The sequence below is a fragment of the Delphinapterus leucas genome, unplaced genomic scaffold, assembly GCF_059928025.1.
Source record: "Delphinapterus leucas isolate spDelLeu-1000000601 "Yukka" unplaced genomic scaffold, BTC_Dleu_Yukka2 spDelLeu_asBTCV2_sq64, whole genome shotgun sequence".
Classification (NCBI taxonomy): Eukaryota; Metazoa; Chordata; class Mammalia; order Artiodactyla; family Monodontidae; genus Delphinapterus; species Delphinapterus leucas.
In genome coordinates, this window is record NW_028322273.1 from 1,513,090 (window position 1) to 1,533,804 (window position 20,715).

Here is a 20,715-nt window from a genome sequence, read left to right on the forward strand (position 1 = left end):
AACCTCTAATCTAGGGTAAGGGTGCGGCTTTCATTTCTCCCTGCTGGCTTGTGTTCACAGCACCTTTTAAAGACTGCTTGCTTGACTACAGCTGCATACCACATCCCAGCTACAGAAAGTCTTTTCAATGTTTGCCAGTGTTGTTTCCATAATAATAAACATCACACTTTAGGTGGGCAGGAGTTAGAGTTTTATTATCAGTCTAGGCAAGACCAAAAATTCAAAGCAAATTCAATTCTGCTTAAGAGAACATTGTAAAGAAACAATTCTTCATATTACATGCCTCATATCACCCATTTCAAACCACAGAGATTGACACCTTTATGTGTCACTGTCCCAAGAGACACACAAACGGGAACAGCTAAAACATTTAAAAAGTGCATCAAGCTTCGGAAGTCTCAAACGAAACTTGAATTTTCTGTACATACTCCTGTCAAATGAAGGTATTTCCTGTGCACCACTCCTCTTGCAAAGTGGTCTGCTATTTCCTTTCATTTGACCTGGATCGGCTAGGAGACCTAGAGAAAGATCGGGACGGCTTGCGATTTCTCTCCTGGGACAGTGATCTCTCTCTTCTCCTATATCTACTAAAGGGACCTGCTCCGGCTGCGGGAGAAGCTTCTCCATCTTGGAGATCTGTGGTGAGGGGGAGGACTCCTCCTCCGATAATCATGTCGAGGGCGACGACCCCAAGAAGGAGGCGGCCACGATTTCGACTTCTCCCTTCCCCATTCGACAGGTCCACTCTTACTCGGCAGCCACAGAGTGTTCTCCCGTCTACTTCTCAGACAGCATCCGCTGCAACTCGGGGATCTTCATTTTCAACAAGAGTGAAGCCGGGAGGGTTTTTAGCAACCCACACACTTCGGAGTGGTCCATAATATCCTAAAGCTCGTTCGAATTCAGTCTTGTTACCACTGTTTCCAAGACTCCTTACATAAACGTTCCAGTCCAACGGACAGGAATCCCGATGCAAGACCCTCCTGGCTCCTGGCTTTCATGGGCCACACGGTGATCCCGGGCCTCTAAAATCTGGCAGCTGAATCGGCTCGCACAAGCTGGCCTGTGGGGATGCTTTTCTCCCTATGTGTCCAGCCCGGGGCCATGCTGTCTAGGCCCGACCTCCAGGGTGACAGGGTGAACCCCAGGTCCCTGGAGCAAACACTCAGAGCCCTGGTGACCAGACTCAGGGGGCTGGGGCGGCAGCTGGACATGTGTGGCCACCCTGGTGGTGTTTGGCCCCATCTGCAGTTCCAGTTCCAGCTGAGAAAGAGCCTCGCTGTGTTATTTTCTCCTGGTTGTGTAAGGATCCCCGGTGTCATTTGACAGAAATGTAGATGGTGTGTTCTTTCTCTCTTTTCTCCCTGCTTCCTCTCGTCCCTCTCCTCCTCCCTCTCTCCCTCTCCCTCTGTCCCTCTCTCTCTTCCCTCTCCCTCTTTCCTCTGCGTCTCTCTCTTTCCCTCTCTCCCTCCCCCCTCCCTCTCCCCCCTCCCCGTCCCTCTCCCTGTCCCTCTCCCAACTCCCTCTCCACCTCCGTCTCCCCCTTGCTCTCCCCATCCCTCTCCCTCTCCCCTCCCTCTCCCTCTACCTCCTCGCTCTCCCCCGTCTCTCTCCCTCCTCCCCCTCCCTCTTCCTGCCTCCCCCGTCCCTCTTCCCTCTCCCTCTCTTCTTTCCTCTCTCCCTGTCCCTGTTTCCCTGTTCCGCACGCTCTCCCTCTACCTCTTTCCCTCTCCCTGTCCCTCCACCTCCTTCCCTCTCCGGAGAGGGAAGGAGGTGGAGGAACACGGAGAGAGAGCACGAGAGGGAGGGGGGAGAGGGAGAGAGAGGGGTGAGAGGGAGAGAGGGAGAGAGGGAGGGAGCGAAAGACCGTCTCTCCCTCCCTCCCTCCCTCCCTCCCTCCCTCCCTCTCACTCCCTCCCTCCATCCCTCTCTCCCTCCCTCCCTCTATCCCTCTCCCTCCCTCCCTCTATCCCTCTCTCGCTCCCTCCCTCTATCCCTCTCTCCCTCCCTCCCTCTCTCCCTCTCCCTCCCTCCAACTCTCCCACTCCCTCCATCTCTCCATCTCCCTCACTCCCTCCCAGAGAGGGAGAGATAGAGAGGCAGAGACAAGGGAGAGGGAGAGAGGGAGAGGGAGAGATGGAGGGAGAGGGAGAGGGAGGGAGAGAGATATGGAGAGGAGAGGGAGAGGGGGGGTGAGAGGGAGATGGAAAGAGGTCTCTTCCTCCCTCCCTCTCTCCCTGTCCCTGTTTCCCTGTTCCGCTCTCCCTCTCCCTCCACCTCCTTCCCTCTCCAGAGAGGGAAGGAGGTGGAGGGAGAGGGAGAGAGGGAAAGAGGGAGAGGGAGAGCAGGAGAGGGAGGGGGAGAGGGAGAGAGAGGGGGGAAAGGGAGAGAGGGATAGAGGGAGGGAGCGAAGACGTCTCTCCCTCTCTCCCTCTACACCTCTCTCCCTCCCTCTCTCCTTCTCCTCCCTCTCCCTCCATGTCTCCATCTCCCTCACTCTTTCCCAGAAAGGGAGAGATGGAGGGAGAGACAGAGAGGGAGAGGGAGAGATGGAGGGAGAGGGAGAGAAGAAGAGAGAGAGGGACAGAGGCAGAGAGAGATAGAGAGGGAGAGCGGGAGAGGGAAAATGGTCTCTTCTTCCCTCCCTCTCCCTCTCTCCTCCGTCTCCCCCTCTCCTTCCCTCGCCCTTTCCCTTCCACTCTTCCTCTTCCTCCCTCTCCCTCCCTCTCTCCCTCGCCCTCACTCCCTCTCCCTCCATCTCTCCCTCGCCCTCACTCCCTCTCAGAGAGGGAGAGATGGAGGGAGAGGCAGAGACAAGGGAGAGGGAGAGAGGCAGAGGGAGACTGGAACAGGGAAACAGGGACAGGGAGAGAGAGAGGGAGAGGGAGAGAGGGAGAGAAGGAGGAGAGAGGGAGAGGGAGGGAGGAAGAGACCTATTTCCCTCTCCCTCTCTCCCTCTCCTTCTCTCCCTCTCCCTCCCTCTCCCTCTCTCCCTCTCCCTCTCTCCCTCTCCCTCCCTCTCCCTCCATCTCTCCCTCTTCCTCTCTCCCTCTGCCTTATCTCTGCCTCTCTGGGAGGGAGTGAGGGAGAGGGAGAGATGGAGGGAGGAGAGTTGGAGCCAGAGGGAGAGGGAGGAGAAGGAGGGAGGGAGAGGGAGAGAGGGAGGGAGAGAGGGAGGGAGGGAGAGACATCTTTCGCTCCCTCCATCACTCTCTCCCTCTCCACCCTCTCTCTCCCTCTCCCCCCTCCCTCTCCATCTCTCTCTCCCTCTCCCTCCACCTCCTTCCCTCTCCAGAGAGGGAAGGAGGTGGAGGGAGAGGGAGAGGGAAAGAGGTAGAGCCAGAGCGTGCGGAACAGGGGAACAGGGACAGGGAGAGAGGAAGGGAGAGAGGGAGAAGGGGAGAGGGAGAGGGAAAGGGGGAGAGGGAGAGGGGGAGGGAAAGAGGGAGAGAGAGAGAGGGACAGGGAGAGAGGGAGGGAGAGAGGCAGAGGGAGAGATGGAGGGAGAGGGAGAGTGAGAGGCAGCGAGGTAGAGGGAGAGAGGGAGAAAGGGAGAGAGAGAGAGAGAGAGAGAGGGAGAGCGGTAGAAGTGCTGAGGAGGGGGGCTCCCTCCCCCTCCCACTCCCATCCACTCCCTACTGCTTTCTCCTTTTTCTGCTTCAACAAACACCAGGCGCCTTTTAGATCAGCCCTGAAGTCAACGTTGATGCTTGGACAGCCTGACCTCCCCGCTGACTTCCAGCCCAGGACCACCGCTGGGAGATGAAGTCTGCGGGGCCCTGGGCGCAGGCTGCACAGGCACCTCCTCTGATGCCCAATCTCTCCTCGTTTACGAGGCAGCCGACACTCCCCTCCCTGACTCCCCAAGATTTGGGGCCTTTTTTAGTATGTGTCGATAATGCCATGAGCGACTATTTAACTCTTCCACGAGGACCCATCTCCCAAAATGCCGTGGTTTTCAGCCTTGGCTGCACTAGAGAACCCCCAGGGAAGGGAGAGACGTCTCTCCCTCCCTCTCTCTTTCTCTCCCTCTGTACTTCTGTCTACCTCTCTCCCTCTCCCTCTCCCTCTCCCTCTGGGGTGATGCCCGATGAGCTCAGAATCGCAGATGGACCCCCCCATCCCCTCTCTGTGGCTTGCATGGGGGATGCACCTTCTCACTGTGGCCCGGGCATGGCCTTGACATTCAGACATCGGGTCCTGCATGGACACTTGTGTTTGTTCCATAGCGCATGTGGCTGCAGTCTGTGCTTCTGTAGATGGGGGCTGTGCGTGAGCCCTTCACCTTCCCCGCAGACACCACTGGTGCTCGCTCGGCCTCGCGGGGGATGCGGGGGGCACGGGGGACAGTCTTGCGTCCCCACCTTCTTGGGCTACAGACAGGCCACGCTGGTGCTGTGGTGACGGGGGGCTCCCAGGAGAACCCCACTGCAGACCGGAGAGGTGGCCCCCGAGAAGGTGGCGTACGCCTGGGGCCGGGCCTCATCAGTGAGCCACGGGCCACCTGCAGCAACAGGTGTCTCACCGTCCAGGGGCTGGGTGTTCGGGCGCCGTGGGGTTGAGCTACTGTCTGCACGGCAGCCGTGTTTGTCTTGTTGAGCCCGGGGAGGCCCCTTGGTGGCTCCTGGAGAGCCTGGCCGCATTTCTTCCTGCCCTTGGCCTTAGAGCCCATCACGTTCATGCCGTTTCTGCTTCCAAAAGGACCTGTGTTAATAAAGGCCACGTGTTAGGACAGCACCAAAGTGTCTAGAAATCCGGGCCAGGAGGAGGAGGGAGGGGGATTGGCTGTGCCCGCCAGTGGCCTGGGAGCCCTGCCCGCCTGCAGAGACCTGGCCCGGGGCCCGTGGGGAGGGCGTGGCCCTCGGTCCCCAGCGCCTTCCGTCTCTGGCTTCCAGGAGAACTGCGTGATCCTCAGGGAGCTGGTGAGGCTGCAGGCCCTGAAGTCCCGCCTGCTGGGGTTCCGCACCATGCCGACTCTGTGCTGGAGATGAACACGGACAAGACCAGCCAGGTGGTGGCCACTGTCCTAGGTAACACCGCCTCCCCCTGAGTCCCAGTGGGGACGGGGTCAGGCGGACCTTGACCGGACGTGGTGCTGCCTGAGACCCCACTGTGTCAGCCCTTGGGGGTCACCATCCCAGACCCTTCATTCTGCCTCGAGGGGCGCAGGGTCGGGGGTGGCTGGGGGGCCGCCCCAGGGACGTAGCCGAGCCTCTCCCCTCCGCCCGCAGGTGAGCTGGCCCAGAAGCTGAAGCCCCTCGGGGAGCAGGAGCGGCCGTGATCCTGGGGCTAAAGAAGGCCGAGTGCCAGAGGCGGGGCCTGCACTTTGACGGCCCCATCAACGCCTGGGACCTGCGCTACTACGTGAACCAGGGGGAGGAGACGCGCTACCACGTGGACCAGTACCTGCTCAAGGAGTCTTTCCCCGTGCAGGCAGTCACACGCGGGCTGCTGGGCATCTCCCAGGAGCTGCTGGGGCTGACCTTCGACCTGGAGGAGGGCACGAGCACGTGTCACGAAGACGTGAGGCTCTAAACGGTCTGGGACGCGGCCTCGGGCAAGGTCATCCATCGGCAAGTTCTACCTGACCTCTATCCTCGGTGCGTGCGTGGTGGGGGAACCTGTCGGCCGTGGGCCGGGGCTCCTCTGTGGAAGCGGGGCCCCATCCACGTCCCTCCGCAGGGTGGGGAAGTCCGGGCACGCGGCCTGCTTCGGCCTGCCTACAGCACGATGGGAGCTGCCAGATCGCCATCGCGGCCATGGTGGCCAACTTCGCCAAGCCTACGCCCAACCTGCCCTCCCTGCTGCGGCATGATGAGCGGGAGACCAACTTCCACGACGTCGGGCATGCGATGCACCAGCTCCGCTCCCAGGCGCAGGGCTGCAGGCGGGGGCGGGGAGGGCCCGGGCATGCGTGGTCCTCAGGCAGGCCCTCGCCACGGGATTCTTTCACTGACATCACCCCACACGTGGTGACGCCCTCGGTGTCAGCTTCCATCATCAAACCCCAGGCACTGGGCGCGTAAATAACGGAAATGGATGTCCTCGAGGCTCTAGAGGCTGGAAGACCCAGATCAAGGAGTCAGGGCTGGTTCCCTGCATGTTAAATACATGTACTCAAGAGTTGCCTTTAAAAAAGACAAAAGAAAAGAAAGGAACGTTGCCTGCAAGTCTGCTGACAGCCGGTGATGAGAACCAGAGGGAAGGCTCTGGGGCCGGGGGCGCAGTGCCCTGTGAGCTCGGGGGCTGCTGCCAGTCTCCGTGGAGGCTCAGCAAGTCCCAGTGACTTCCCCACGTGGGGGGGCGCCAGCTGAGAGTCTGGGCCCAGGACCCACTGCTCGTTCAGTCTTCCTGTGGTCAGCCCTTCATCCTGAGAGCGATGCTCTCACAGGCTGCACCGGGGCGTGTGGGGACAGTTTACTGAGCCGTACAGACGTCACTACTGCTTTGGACCATTTCCATCATCCCGAAAATGTCCCTCACGCCCTTAGCTATCACTCCGTCCCCTCGCCAGCCCCTGACAACCAGGAACCCACTCGCTGACTCTGTGGATCTACCTGCTCTGGACGTTTCTCCTCAGTGGGGTCACGCCCTGTGTGTCCTTCTGTGTATGACTTTGCTCGCTGAGCATCGTGTTCTCAGGGTGTACCGACGCGGCAGCGAGCGTCAGGGCTTCACCGCATTGCGTGGCTGAGGGACGTAAAGAAGACAAGAGAAAAGAAAAGCACGTTGCATGCAAGTCTGGTGACAGCCGGTGATGAGAACCAGAGGGAAGGCTCTGGGGCCGGGGGCGCCGTGCCCTGTGAGGCCCTGGCGCTGCTGCCAGTCTTGGTGGGGCACGGGCAGCACCGTCCCTCAGGAGCTGCTGGACAAGCTCATCAAGTCCCGGGAGGCCAACCCAGATGCGGCCGGACCGAGGGAAGGGAAGGGGGCTTCCGGTCTGCCCGGCTGGCAAGCGCGGCCTGGACACGGTGCCAGCCCCCCGTCTCCTTCAACCTGTGCCAGATCGTCCTGGCCAAGGTGGTTCAGGCCCTGCACACGCAGACGCCCGCGGACCCGGCCCAGGAGAATGCCCGCCTCTGCCAGGAGATCCTGGGGTTCCCAGCCATGCCAGGTAGCCAAGCGCGCGCCGGGCTCACCTTAGCGGTCGGTTGGCGGCTACTGCCCAGGTCAAGAGGATCGTCTGGTGGTGTGTGAATGGGGACCGACTGACGGGCTCCGGCCGAGGCCCGCTGCCCTCTGGCCTCCTCCTGCCACGGCTCCTTGGCTGGTCCCTCCAGCTGTGGCCCACGGAGTCCGAGGGTGGAGTGGGAGCCTCTGCACATGCTTTCTAGAGAGCCTGGAAGAGGCAGGAGAGGGCTTCGTACCCCGGACAGAAGGCATCGACGAGGTCTGCCCATGCGTGTCGGTGCGGACACGCGGTTCACTCCCTCGTGAGCGCTTTAACCAGCGATCTCCCCGTGGTGGAGGGAGAGCCCTGACTCATCTCTCGCAGCCTCGGCAGCTGACCCTGTAAGAGGCTTAGGAGTGAACCCTCGTGAGCTTCAGCAGAAAGTCGGCAAAGATTTATTTGTGTCCCTCCACTGAACTGCCAGCAAGGTCCCCGTTTTCTACAAGTGTTGGGCCAATACTCTCTCTAGTGGCAGGGGACTCAGACAAGGCTGCTTTGAGGCCCCCACCCCCGCTCTGGGGCAGGGGCGCTGAGCGGCCAGGGGGCCGGCCAGGAGCCCCTCCGCGTGTGTCCCAGTGACCCACCTGCCTGCGACCTTCGGTCGCCTGGCAGGAAGCTACGACGCCCAGTCCTGTGGCCAGTCATTCCTGCAAGAAACACTGGAACCAGTTTCTGCCAACCCACCAAAAAAAACGACTTCAAAGGCAACGTGGTGTCACAGGAAGGGCTTGTTTCTGTGCTGGTTTGTTTTTAGTTCATTAGGCCTCACTTAAAATTCTGATTCCACAATGCACTTGCTTTGGGATCTTGAGCAACACTCATAACCTCTGCAAGTTTCAGTATAGTAAGTTTATGTGATTACCTTCATCTGTAATATCCCTGTGTTGCAATCTTAATTAATTCAGATTAATTCATCTTAATCTTAATCTCAAATTCAGATCAATGACTAGTTCCTCTGTGACTTCTCCTCTGAACGGATTCAAAAGCCGCCTCTCCCGTCCTCATTTGGCTTCTCTTCTCTTCTGGAATCTCATAAGAACTTCTATGACCTCTTTGGTTTTTTGTTGTTGCTGTTGTCTGTTTGTTTGTTTTTTAATTGAAATATAGTTGATTTACAATGTCGTGTCCGTTTCAGGTGTACGGCGCAGTGATTCCGTTTTCAGATTCTTTTCCCTTATAAGTTATTACAAAATATTGAGTACAGTTCCCTGTGCCATAGGGGAGATCCTTGTTGTATCAATTCTATGCCTTCTTTGAATGACCGTAGCACTTGTTGTCTGTATCATTTTTATGTCTGTTGTGGCTTTGTGACTGAAAATGAAAATTTTCTATTTGTTCATGCCCTGGCCCTTCCTTAAAAATGTGTTCATTTACCTATTTCATATTTATTGACTACATCTTAGACACCGTGTTAGCTGCTTGTTCTAGATGTTAATAAAACATAGACCTTCCTGCTCAAAGGGTCACAGTATTTGTGGGAAAACAAAAAAATGAACAACTTACGTCTCAAATAGCTTTGTACTTCCCAAAGAGAGCACACCTCGTAGGTACAATAAATATATGTATTGTACATAAATGTATAAAGAGTTAATGGCATTAAAAACGTGAGATAACTGCTTTTCTATTCTGAGGAAATGAGGATTACATTTCACCAGGAGCTCAATACCACTCTGAGAATGAGGGCTTAACCCCCGACCTGGCTCACTGCATCGCTTTCGTATATGAAAATAGACAAGTCTGTACACGCTCTCTACAAAAAGGCTTATCTGGCATGAATTTCAGATAGCAAGAAGAAAAATTCAAGAGGTTCAGAGAAGCATCCAGAAGCTCAGATGATTGTCTGGCACTGATACAACTTGCTTGACAGGAAAATAGAGCTGTAAATCTCACAAAATTCGATGATCTTCTAAGAATTTCAAAACCGCCTGCTATTAATTAGAAATCCTAGAAGAACCGCTTCTTTTAAAGCACACTGATAATATGCTTTACAGCTTAATATTCAGAAGCCTATGTTTTGGCTAAGTGAGCTTCAGGAATGAAGGAAACTTGCGGTTCAGTTCCCTCTACTCTGGAACCTCTGGTCAAAACACCTACTTCTGTGCTCAGCCATCTTATCATCTGAAAAATGGAGGCAACTCTAAGAAAACAGAGTTACAGAGATGTTGCACAGTTTCCTGTGTCACTGTCTTCATTTGTTTCAGAAAACCAATAACGTCTAAGCTACTACTGCAAAGAGCGCAGTGTTACTTGGGGTCATCTAGTGCAGCTCTGTCAAAGTAAAGAAAAGGAAAGGGGCCTAGAACAACTATAATTTTCCCAAGAGGACACTATTATTTTATGGTAAATCTGAGTCGAGAACCCTGATCTCTTTGATGCCATTCCATTGTTCTTTCGTTGGGTTCTCAAGAACCCAGAGAAAGAAAGAGAAATAAAACTCCTATGTGCTGTGTCACTGGTACAGGACGTGGCAAGATTGGAATCGGAGAACTACATATTAACAGGTATTTGGGAAATTCTTCAAACTGGTTAAGATATACACCAGGTACCTAAAAAACAGTATGTTTTCCCAAGATGATTCTGTGGAATGAACAGAACTGGTAACTGAAGGTGCCTGTGTGCTGCACTTCCAAACAGGATGGGTGAATGCTTGTTTTCTGGCACCTTTAAGACTCCACCCCAATATACACATTAAAATAAAATTAACATTTCAACTGGGTCATATTTAATTCTGCATGCTCTTCTAAGTCAGCAAAATATTCCATATATCATTTAAGTTGTCACTCACTCTCTTTTCTTTTCTTTCTTTTTCTTCTTTTTTTTTTTTTTTTTGCGGTACACGGGCCTCTCACTGCTGTGGCCTCTCCCGTTGCGGAGCGCAGGCTCAGCGGCCACGGCTCACGGGCCTAGCCGCTCCGCGGCATGTGGGATCTTCGCGGACCGGAGCACGAACCCGTGTCCCCTGCATCGGCAGGCGGACTCTCAACCACTGAGCCACCAGGGAAGCCCGTCACTCACTTTTTAACTTGAGTTTTAATTTCTAAAAGTCTTTCCAAACACAAAACAGAGGTGGGAAAATGGTATATGGGAAGCTGCAGAGATGAAATAAGCTTACTTCATTCGGCATAAAGATGAATACCCAAACAACTTCTGCATAGCTGCAAGTGTCCAAATCTACTATCTTCGTTTCGTAGTCAAGGCTTCCGGAAAAATATGCTAACGGATTCCTAATTACCCAAATGCCCCATATCCGTTTCAGTAAGTATCGTTATACATTACGGAAAATTTTCTCAGTGACACAGAAAGACATCCTGGCCGAGCATCCCCCTTCCCATGACACAGAGATGATGGGTCTCAAGCTACGTTGAAGGCGTTGGAGCCCACTTTATCCATTACTAATATTAATGGAGGACAAACCTTCATATTCTGTTTGTTTGCTCTGTGTTTGTTAAATCACTTCTTCCCTTCATTAAAATGGATGACACATAGTTGAGTCTGTAGTGTGTGTATCACTGGAACCTGAACACATTTTTGTTGGTTTTATTAACGTCATAGGTTTCTAGGGAGGGTCTACTAAATAACTAAGTCTAGTTTCACAGTTACAAATAAATTAGGATGTAATTTTGAATAAATTAAGCTCATCATAAAGGAAGGATACTGATAGTTGCTACTACCCCTTCCTTGAGGGGCTCTTGTAAAGCACTAAATAAAGTAACAGAGGTTTATATGCATGCATATATTTTCAATGATATTTGAACACACTCGAAAAGAACTCTACAGAATGCATTATAAAACCTCGATGCTGTGTGTCCCTAGTTCCCAGCTCTCTCGTTAAAACTATTTAAATGAACAAAATGTTATCTATTAGGAGAGCTATCAGAGTACTCCAAATACTACTTCTTGCAGTACCCTGTCCCAACCATTTGCCTTCCTCTTCCCATTAGTCCTTAATTCAGAAACCCCAGAGATTTGTTCATTAATTTATGAGCATATTTCTTCATTCAGCCAAGAAAACTGATGGCTCCCTTACCAAATTTCAGGCACCCTTCTTCAGTATGTTTTCTAGGCATGTTCAGGAAACACAGCAGTGATTAACACAGATGAATATAGCCTCTCTCGAGCTGAGGGGAGAGACAAAAGTAAAGAAGCAAATATAAAATCGTAAGTGTAAATACGTAAATAAAAATTGAATAAATGGGTAGAATAACTAGTATATCAGGTAAGTGCTGGAGAAAAACAGCAAGCAGGGAAGGGGGATGGAGATTGTTAGCTGGTAGGAGGAGGCTGCGATCTGAAACTAAGTGATCACTGAGGGCTTTCTGGGGAAGATAAAATTTAAGAGGGAACCTAAGGTTGTGAGAGGGAGCAAGGTGCATATCTGGGAAGTGAATAGTACAAGCAGAGGGAACAGTCAGATGGAAAGGCAATGAGGCAAGAGTGGGCTTGGAGTATCCAAGGAGCAGAAAGGATGTCAGTGTGTGGAAAACAGAGGGAGCAAAGTGGAGAGGAGAAGGAAACAGTCAGAGAGGAAACAGAGGCCCAGATTTCTAGGGCTGTGGAGGCACTTTGAGGACTTTGCTTTTCCTGTGAAGAAGCCACTGAAGAGCCTGGAGTGACATGATCTGACTTACGTTTTAACAGGATCTCTCTGGATGCCATGTTGATTAGAGACTGCAGGAGAATAAGGACAAGCCCCAGAAGACCAATAGTTGATTCAAATGTCAAGAAACATTTATGCCTTCACCCTTCAACTTCACAAATGATGCCATTTCCATTGAGCTATTGAAAAATATAATCTGGCTTTCAAAACAATAAACCAGAAGGCATTTTCTCACATAAGCAAGGTCACAAACAACTGTCAGCTAAAGTTGAAATAGCAACAAATCAAATAATAACAAAAAACATTTTTTATAGATTTTAAAACCTTACCAAGCATTTTCTTGTCCATTATCTAAGTTAATCCTCAAATCAACGCCATGAGATAGTTACTATTTTCCCATTAGAAGTGACCGCATATTAAATCCTTAGTGATTGCTCAAGAAAAGCTGAAATCTTGAGTGTACATCTATTAATGCCAAGGTTGGGTTTTTTACCCATGGGAACATTGGATGCTAAAATCCACAGGGATTTTCAGCTCAAGATGGCAGACTAGGAAATATATTTACTTTCTGGTCCTCCTGAAACCAGGTTTAAATAAAACTGTAGAAATACCCAAATTAATCAACCAATAAGAGCCAAGACATTGTGGAAGTCATCAACCACAGAAAGATTTCAACACATTTCGAGAAGGCAAACAATGAAATGGAGGGGCCATGAATAAAATAATGAAGAAAAGACTACCCTAAGTAGGGTCTGCACAAAGCCAGTCAGCTTTTGCTGAGCCCTGGTTATAGTAAAGGACAGAGGAAAGAAGAGGGGCTGAAAACAAGGAGACAGAAGTCATTTTAGGAAAACACGTTCATTTAATGAGCTCCAGGGAACACTCAGCCTGCTGCCATACTCACTCACGTATTACAGTGGATTGTTGGCACGCAAGACAAGAAAACAGGGAACCAACGAACAAAACTCAAGACACTGTTTCTTACTGAACTCTTCTCAAACGAGATCAAGAAATTATGGTTCAATGCCATAGCTGTAAATCATTTCTGCTCCTGGAGAGGTTAGAAAGGGCTTATAATAGTTACCCTTTTTTTTTCAGACAGAATTTAGGTCTGAGCAAAAGCTTTTGTGTCCTCCAACCTCAAAGTTTATTGGGGATGGAAGTCCAAATTTGCTTCGACATACCATAAAAAGAATCTCATGAGCAGAGGGTCAAACTACTTTTGGAATATATGAATTATGCCCAGTGTGATTTTAAATAGATTTTAAACAAAAATATATAGATTTTTACTGATCTATACGATTCTGGGTTCTGAAACTTCTACATGTCACATGCCTGATACAGAACACACAATGTCAGTCCCAGGAGAGAGAAAACACTCCAATGAAGCAAGCCAAAGAAACAAGATTCGGACAAGGTAAAGTGACGTGTAGACCAAGACCAGGATTTTTCAATTCTTTCCTGTCATGCTGTAGCTTCCAGCTCCTGAATAACAACACATGTTTCCCTTGTCCTAGACACACAAGAGTATGTCTCCTCTACGGGGCATAAGAAGCTCTAGAGTTACATATGTGTAGTAAAGAGTGGACCCAGCCGGCATACTCACAATGACCAAATTGTGTTGCTCGTACTTTATTTTAAACCAATACATCGCTCCACGCTGAAGTTGCAATAAATGATATATTTGCTTTCTAGACATGAATGAGATGCCTTACTGGATATACTCCAGGAAGGCCAGAGAAACTGGCTTCTAATCCATACAGAATAATTCATTGATGAATTCCTTTCAGGATAGCCCATGATTTATCTAGAATATAAGCTTTACATACCTGGATCCTTCAAACTAGACCAAAGGGAAAAATCTAGGCCCCAAGCCTCAATTAGAAATGTGGGATGGTGCTATGCTGACAACTGGTGGTCCCTGACCTATCTTCTGAGATTAGAACCCAGTGTGGTGGATGACCAATTCACGCGTTGAACAAAAGAACACCTCCTACAGGGCAGTGGATGTGTTCATTACAGGTATGGCACTTAGGGCTAAGTATCATAAGGACTTCAAGAAACAAAAGAAAAAGTAACACATGAAGCATATATGATAAGGAGGCGCCAGAGTCCAGAGCACGAGCTCTGGAATCACACAGGCTTGCTTCGAATCCCGGCTAAGCCACTACCATCTGTATACCCTGAAGAACAGTCGAAGGTTGAAATGTTCTTTTACCAAATTTCGAAAAACAAGTGAAGAAAGAACCTACCTGCCAGGAAGGGACATCGTGGGGTGCAGCATCCAGTCGGGTCAGGGCTCTGCATCCCCTGCTCAGAAACCTTCACCGCCTGGCTCACGGTGATGCTGGCAGCTCAGCAGCCCTGGAGAAGGCGCTCCTGCTCCTGTCTCCAGGGCTCGCGGACAAGCTGGGGAGGTCCACGGAGGAGGCGGGCCACAGCCTGGCAAGCTCTGGGTGCCTCCTGCACTCAGCTCTGGGCAGGCTCTGGCCTCTGGGCCCCGTTGCGGGGAAGGGCTGGCCGATACATACCCAGGGCTGAGGGGTCTGCAGAGCCGGTGCCCAGGCAGCGTGAGCTCTGGAGGACAAGGCTTCCACAGTCCCCAACAGTCTCCGCATGGTGGCCCATCCGGTGCCAAACACCTGCCACCCACAGCGACAAGTCCCAGCCGCTAGAAAGTCCAGAAGGGCTCGGGCTCTTTGCCCTCGGGCCGGGTTTCTCCAGGGGCTGGGCTTGTGTGGGGCCCCCAGCCCACCCCCTGACCCGCCCGCCCTTGCTCTGTGACACGTACAATGCAATGGCAACACCCAGGCTGAGCCGGCAGGCCAGTGTTCAGTGCGTGCTAGACCTTGAGAAGAGTTAGCAGCTAGGGAGAAGCTCTCCCACTTTCACTCGCTTTTCTCAGATCAGCCAGGCAGCCCATCTCACCCCAAAGCGATGGACACCACACCTCCTTCCCAGGCTATCGTTTTCCGTTCTGCCCCTGTTTTCCCTTTCCATTCTGCCCCTCTTTTCCCCAGCACCCCATCTACGGCTTCGGGTGTCATCGGTGCTGCAGCAGGCAGCACCTCTGACCCCGAAGCTATGGACACCACACCACCTTCCCGGGCTTTCGTTTTCCGTTCTGCCCCTGTTGTCCCTTTCCATTCTGCCCCTCTTTTCCCCAGCACCCCATCTACGGCTTCGGGTGTCATCGGTGCTGCAGCAGGCAGCACCTCTGACCCCGAAGCTATGGACACCACACCACCTTCCCGGGCTTTCGTTTGCCGTTCTGCCCCTGTTGTCCCTTTCCATTCTGCCCCTCTTTTCCCCAGCACCCCATTTACGGCTTCGGGTGTCATTGGTGCTGCTCCCGGCAGCACCTCTGACCCCGAAGCTATGGACACCACACCACCTTCCCGGGCTTTCGTTTTCCGTTCTGCCCCTGTTTTCCCTTTCCATTCTGCCCCTCTTTTCCCCAGCACCCCATCTACGGCTTCGGATGTCATTGGTGCTGCTCCCGGCAGCACCTCTGACCCCGAAGCTATGGACACCACACCACCTTCCCGGGCTTTCGTTTTCCGTTCTGCCCCTGTTGTCCCTTTCCATTCTGCCCCTCTTTTCCCCAGCACCCCATCTACGGCTTCGGGTGTCATTGGTGCTGCTGCAGGCAGCACCTCTGACCCCGAAGCTATGGACACCACACCACCTTCCCGGGCTTTCGTTTTCCGTTCTGCCCCTGTTGTCCCTTTCCATTCTGCCCCTCTTTTCCCCAGCCCCCCATCTACGGCTTCGGGTGTCATTGGTGCTGCTCCCGGCAGCACCTCTGACCCCGAAGCTATGGACACCACACCACCTTCCCGGGCTTTCGTTTTCCGTTCTTCCCCTGTTTTCCCTTTCCATTCTGCCCCTCTTTTCCCCAGCCCCCCATCTACGGCTTCGGGTGTCATCGGTGCTGCAGCAGGCAGCACCTCTGACCCCGAAGCTATGGACACCACACCTCCTCCCTAGGCTATCTTTTTCCGTTCTTCCCCTATTTTCCCTTTCCATTCTGCCCCTGTTTTCCCCAGCGCCCCCCCCATTTACGGCTTAGGCCGGCATCAGTGCTTCAGCAGGCAGCAGCTCTGACACCAAACCTATGGACACACCTCCAGGGCTGTCATTTTCCAGTCTGCCCCGTCTCCAAGTAGAACCACTACCTATTTCACACGGCTGTTCCTAGTTCTGGGAACACACCACGCACTGGTAGCAATGCCTCAGCCCATGCCTCGACTCATTTCCCTGCAACGCTGGCCAACAGATAGACCAGCACTTCAAAGTTATGACAGAAAGTTGAGTAAGTTATACGCTTGGAATTGCATTTATTATTACTAACAAGCACAACTGTAGTGCTTAGACTATAACAAGTAATATTCTAAGTGCTTAGCAAATATTAACTCACTTAATCCTCATAATGGCAACCCTATAGGTAGGTAATGTTCATAATATTCACCTTTTTGGGGGGAAACTGAGGCCCAGGGGGGGTTGAATAGCTTGCCTAATGCCACACAGTAAGTAGCGGGCAGAAACCCAGGATGAAAACCAGACCGTCTAGACTTTCATCACTTTGCTGTGTCACCTTAATAGATGTTGTGGTTAGGGAAGGGACTAAACTGACAAGACTCTGAACTTGAGAAGGGAGAAATTAGAAAGTGACTGATCCTAGAAACTAGAGAGGATTTCAGCTCAGAAATTTCTGGTGGTGAGACCCAGAAGAACAAGAACATGGTTGGAATATTAACTTGGGGTAGTATCTGAATCCACTGAGAAATGGTTTTGTTTTGTTTTGTTTTTTTAACTTAGAAAGGCCAGCTGGATGAAGATTAATGAAACAAAAAGCAGAAAGGGAAAGAGGAAGGTGCCTAAAGTGAGACATAACCTCTTCCCTGTAAGTACTAGGGGTGGGCGTCCTGTGGGAAAGGATGGAGCTCTCTCTACAGCTTTGTCACCAGGATGAACAAGGAGAAACACGGCAACCATTGTACTGGTTTTGATGATTCCTCAAAAACCAAGGCTTTACTTTCCAAGAACTACCCACAGTAGCATACCTACCGTGTGTCAGACATGCCACCAAGTGTGTTTCCAGTCACACATTTTAATTGGAGAAATAGTTCCTATGAGGTACGCATTAGTTCCCTATGGCTGCTGTAACAAATGACTACCAATGAGCTTGCGTAAAACAAAACACACTCATTCTCTTATGGTTCTGGAAGACAGAGGTCCAAAACCAGTTTCCCTGGGCTGGAACCAGGAGTTGACAAGGCCGTCCATCCACCTTCTAGAGGCTCTAAGGGAGAATCTGTTTCCTTGACAGCATTCCTTGACTTCTGGCCACATCAATCCAACCCCAACTTCATCATCACATTCTCTTTGGAGTAAACACTCCCTCTGCCTCTCTCTTACGAGAACACCAGTGGTTACATCTGGGTCCATCCAGGTAGTCCAGAAGAATCTCCCCATCTCAAAACCCTTACTTTCATCCCATTGGCAAAGTCCCTTCTGCCATTTAAGGTGACATTCATAGGTTCTGGGGATTAGAAGGTGGACATTTGGGGGCAATGGTACTATTCAGTCTACTACAAGGTAGATACTATTAGCTTTCTCAGATGTAGGAAATGAAGTTTAGGGAAGTAATTTGTCTCAGGTCTACAATTTCCAGAGGAGAGATTTAAATTCTGCCAGGGAGACTTTAGGACACACTCTAAACAACTTTAACCTGTGTCCTTAATTACTGCATAATCCTTGGTTAAGAGTCACACTTAGGTATCAAGACCCAACTGAATATAACACAAGTACTGTCTCCTCTTTCACTATGTTTGCCTGGTGTATTTATGAATCTTGCCCAGAGCAGAAGAGTTCAGAAAATCGTTATACACGTTTACTAGGAGAAAGCATTTACCGTTTGATGTGCACGGAGTAATGGAAGGCTATTTAAAATAAAATAAAGTAAAATATGCCACCAAATCGTCAAGTGTCACAACAGAGGTAACCCCGTGGGAGTCTTGAGGAGACTAAAATTATCTCCAATTGTGCAGGTGAGAAAAGTGTCACTAAAGGCAGTTGTAGTTCAGCCAAGCCCTACGGCACAGAAGTAGGAATCTGGATATGTACGAATGGGAAAAAAGACATTTTAGGCATGGGAAACAGTTGAATGCTGAATGGATGAGAAATATGCATTAGACCTTTCTAAATCAACTGGCTTATTAACTCAGTACATCAGATTTGGTCAGTCAAACTAGCTTTAGCTGATTACTTATCCAGGGCATAGCTGTTGAGAGTCATTTTTGTCATAGAACAGTAAATAAAATTGTTGAACTATAGCTTTAGGCTTGCTAAGTGATAACAGATTGCTCTAGCTGATGTTCAAGTGACTTACTTGGTACTATTCACGAAATTGGGGGTTAACAACTGCTTAAGACAACATAGAGAATTGATCTTAAATAGTACTTGAAGTAGTTACTGTGTAAAGTATCTGTTCAGTAGCTCATGGTAAATGGATGTTTATAATCCCCGTTGGACAACCAACTGCTTTTTTGCAAATGGTAATGTGAATTGCTGTTGCATAAACTATAGTAATGACCACCTATCTAATCTGTTGTCCAAACCAGAAATCTTCTAACAATACTGGTCTCCTAATAAAAAGTAAGCATGAAGCTAACACACACTGGGTGTCTCCCGTGTGCCTGTGCATGCATCTATAGCTCACTGAACCCCCATAACAGCCCCCAAGAGAGGGACTCTGAGTGTCCCCATGCTGCTGGTGGAGAAACAGGCACAGGAAGGTTCAATAGTCTATCTACCTAAGATAACACAGAGGGCGGGAGAGCCTGTTTTTAAACCATCTGCCTCCAATTCCAGGTGCCAGGAGCCAGATTCAGCCTACAGGCCTCTTCTGCTCATCTGGAGGTGAAACCATGTGTAAGGATTAGTCAAATCCTGTCTTCACTCCTCAAGGTAGCTTGAACACTTGCACGTCCTCCAAGTAGCACGTAGCATAAGCAATAAGATGTTTGCCCCGGGTATTGTCCAGGAACTTGGAATCAGCTGTGTCTAGTTAGGCTGAGCTGGTTAAGACTGGAGAGGACCACCGATCTTCCACCTGGCCCAGTGCCTTTTGACCTCCTGCCATCAGAGGGCCGAAAACTACAGCCTGAGAATGTGCTGAGCCCCGCAGCCTAGTTACGCCAGCTCAGGACAATGAGGAGCACACCTTTTCCCAATCACCTTTCCTCATGCTCCCCATGCCTCATACTGCCCTGCTTCTTTATTCTTTATCCCATAGATACCCCAAGCCCCTTGCCTTTGGGGAGGCGGATTTGAGAGCTATTGTCACGTCACTTCCTCGCTTGGCTGCCTTGTGAATAAACCTCCTCTTTGCTGCAAACCTCAGCATGTCAGTGTTTTGGCTTGCTGCGCCTCAGACAAAATGGTAGGGAGCAGTGGTAAAGGTCCCTTGCCTGTGAGGGAAGCTGGTTGCTAGTAGTCACGTTGCACATGTTTTCTCCTCCCGGGGGGGCAGACGTCCTGCTCTTCCAGAAAGAAGGGAGAAAGGCAGGAGCTGGACCCTTGCTCTCAGGGTCACCGTCACCTAGGAGCTCGTTAGAAACACAGAATCCAGGCCCCACCCAGAACTACTGAATTACAGCCTGCATTTAACAAGATCCACAGGAGAGGCATACCCATATTAAAGTTGGAGAGGCACCAAGCTGGAGTCCACGTAGCAGAGAAGCAGACAGGATTCTAGACCACGCAGAGTGTTAAAGGCCAACAGTTTGTTTTCTATTCTCAAAACAATGTTTTTGAGCCATGTTTATGAGCAATGTCCCAACTTGCTTCTAAGGTTTCTTGTGTGAAGAATGGATTGGAAGGAAACAAGATATATGGACACTAGTTAGGACCTCACTGCAACAGACAGGCAAGTTCAGTATTAGGATGTTGAGGAAGAGTTGACAGATTCAGAAGAAATTCAGGAGATAAACTGAAGCGGGCTTAATGGGGTATGAGACGGAGGAAAGGAAGGTCTTAGGGAATTTAAGGGTTTACTCCACGTATGAGCAAAGCCTCAAAATTCATCATTTGAACGTACAGAGGTAGAGCTCTCAAAGGACACTGGTTAGGAAGCAACAGTACGCCCTTTATAATTCCAAGAGACAACACGGATCAACTGTCTCGATGGAAAACTCGGCGGTGCCGGTGCGTTTTTTCACTCAAACTTAGTTCCAGTGCCTATTACTCACATTTTCTGTGCCTAAACAACACAGCTTGAGGAACTGAAGGGGATTCCATCCTGGTAATTAAGGAGGGTCCCCAACACTGACAGTCCCATCTTAAAAAGCAGTCCCGCTGCATTTTACCCAAGGAGCAATGGCCAGAGCCTCCCTTTTAAAACGATGGGGAGAAATCAGAACATCACACACTGTCCCTTTCAGCTACTATGAACTGAGCCGCGAGACGACCAGCACCCCCTAGCACAGCGCCGGGGGCCACTGTGACAGGCGACAGCACAAGAGACGGAAGCCCAGGCCCAGGGGCTCCGAGCTCCACCGGCAACGCCCAGGGGCCAAGGCGCATTACCTTTCCGGGATGTGCTTTCCGCCCTTCCTCGTGGCCGACGAACTGGCTCATGTCACCCCCGCCAGGAGTGCCAAAGTCGCCAACCCGGCATCCCCGGTGCCAGCACAAGGCCACGAACCACAGGCGCCTAGGCACAAGCCCACGCAGCTCGCGGACCTCCTTCTACCGCGCATGCGCCACCGCGTGGCGTGTCGAGATGACTGTCATCACGCAGGCGGATTAACGCGCTTGATCGGTAAAGAGGATTCTGATGCCTGCAATTTCCCTCCTTAGCCGGAGGCTGGTAGCACACGTCCATTAGTTCGTGTGTGTACCCTTCAGCATTCCAATCATACGGGACATGGAAAGTTGTCCG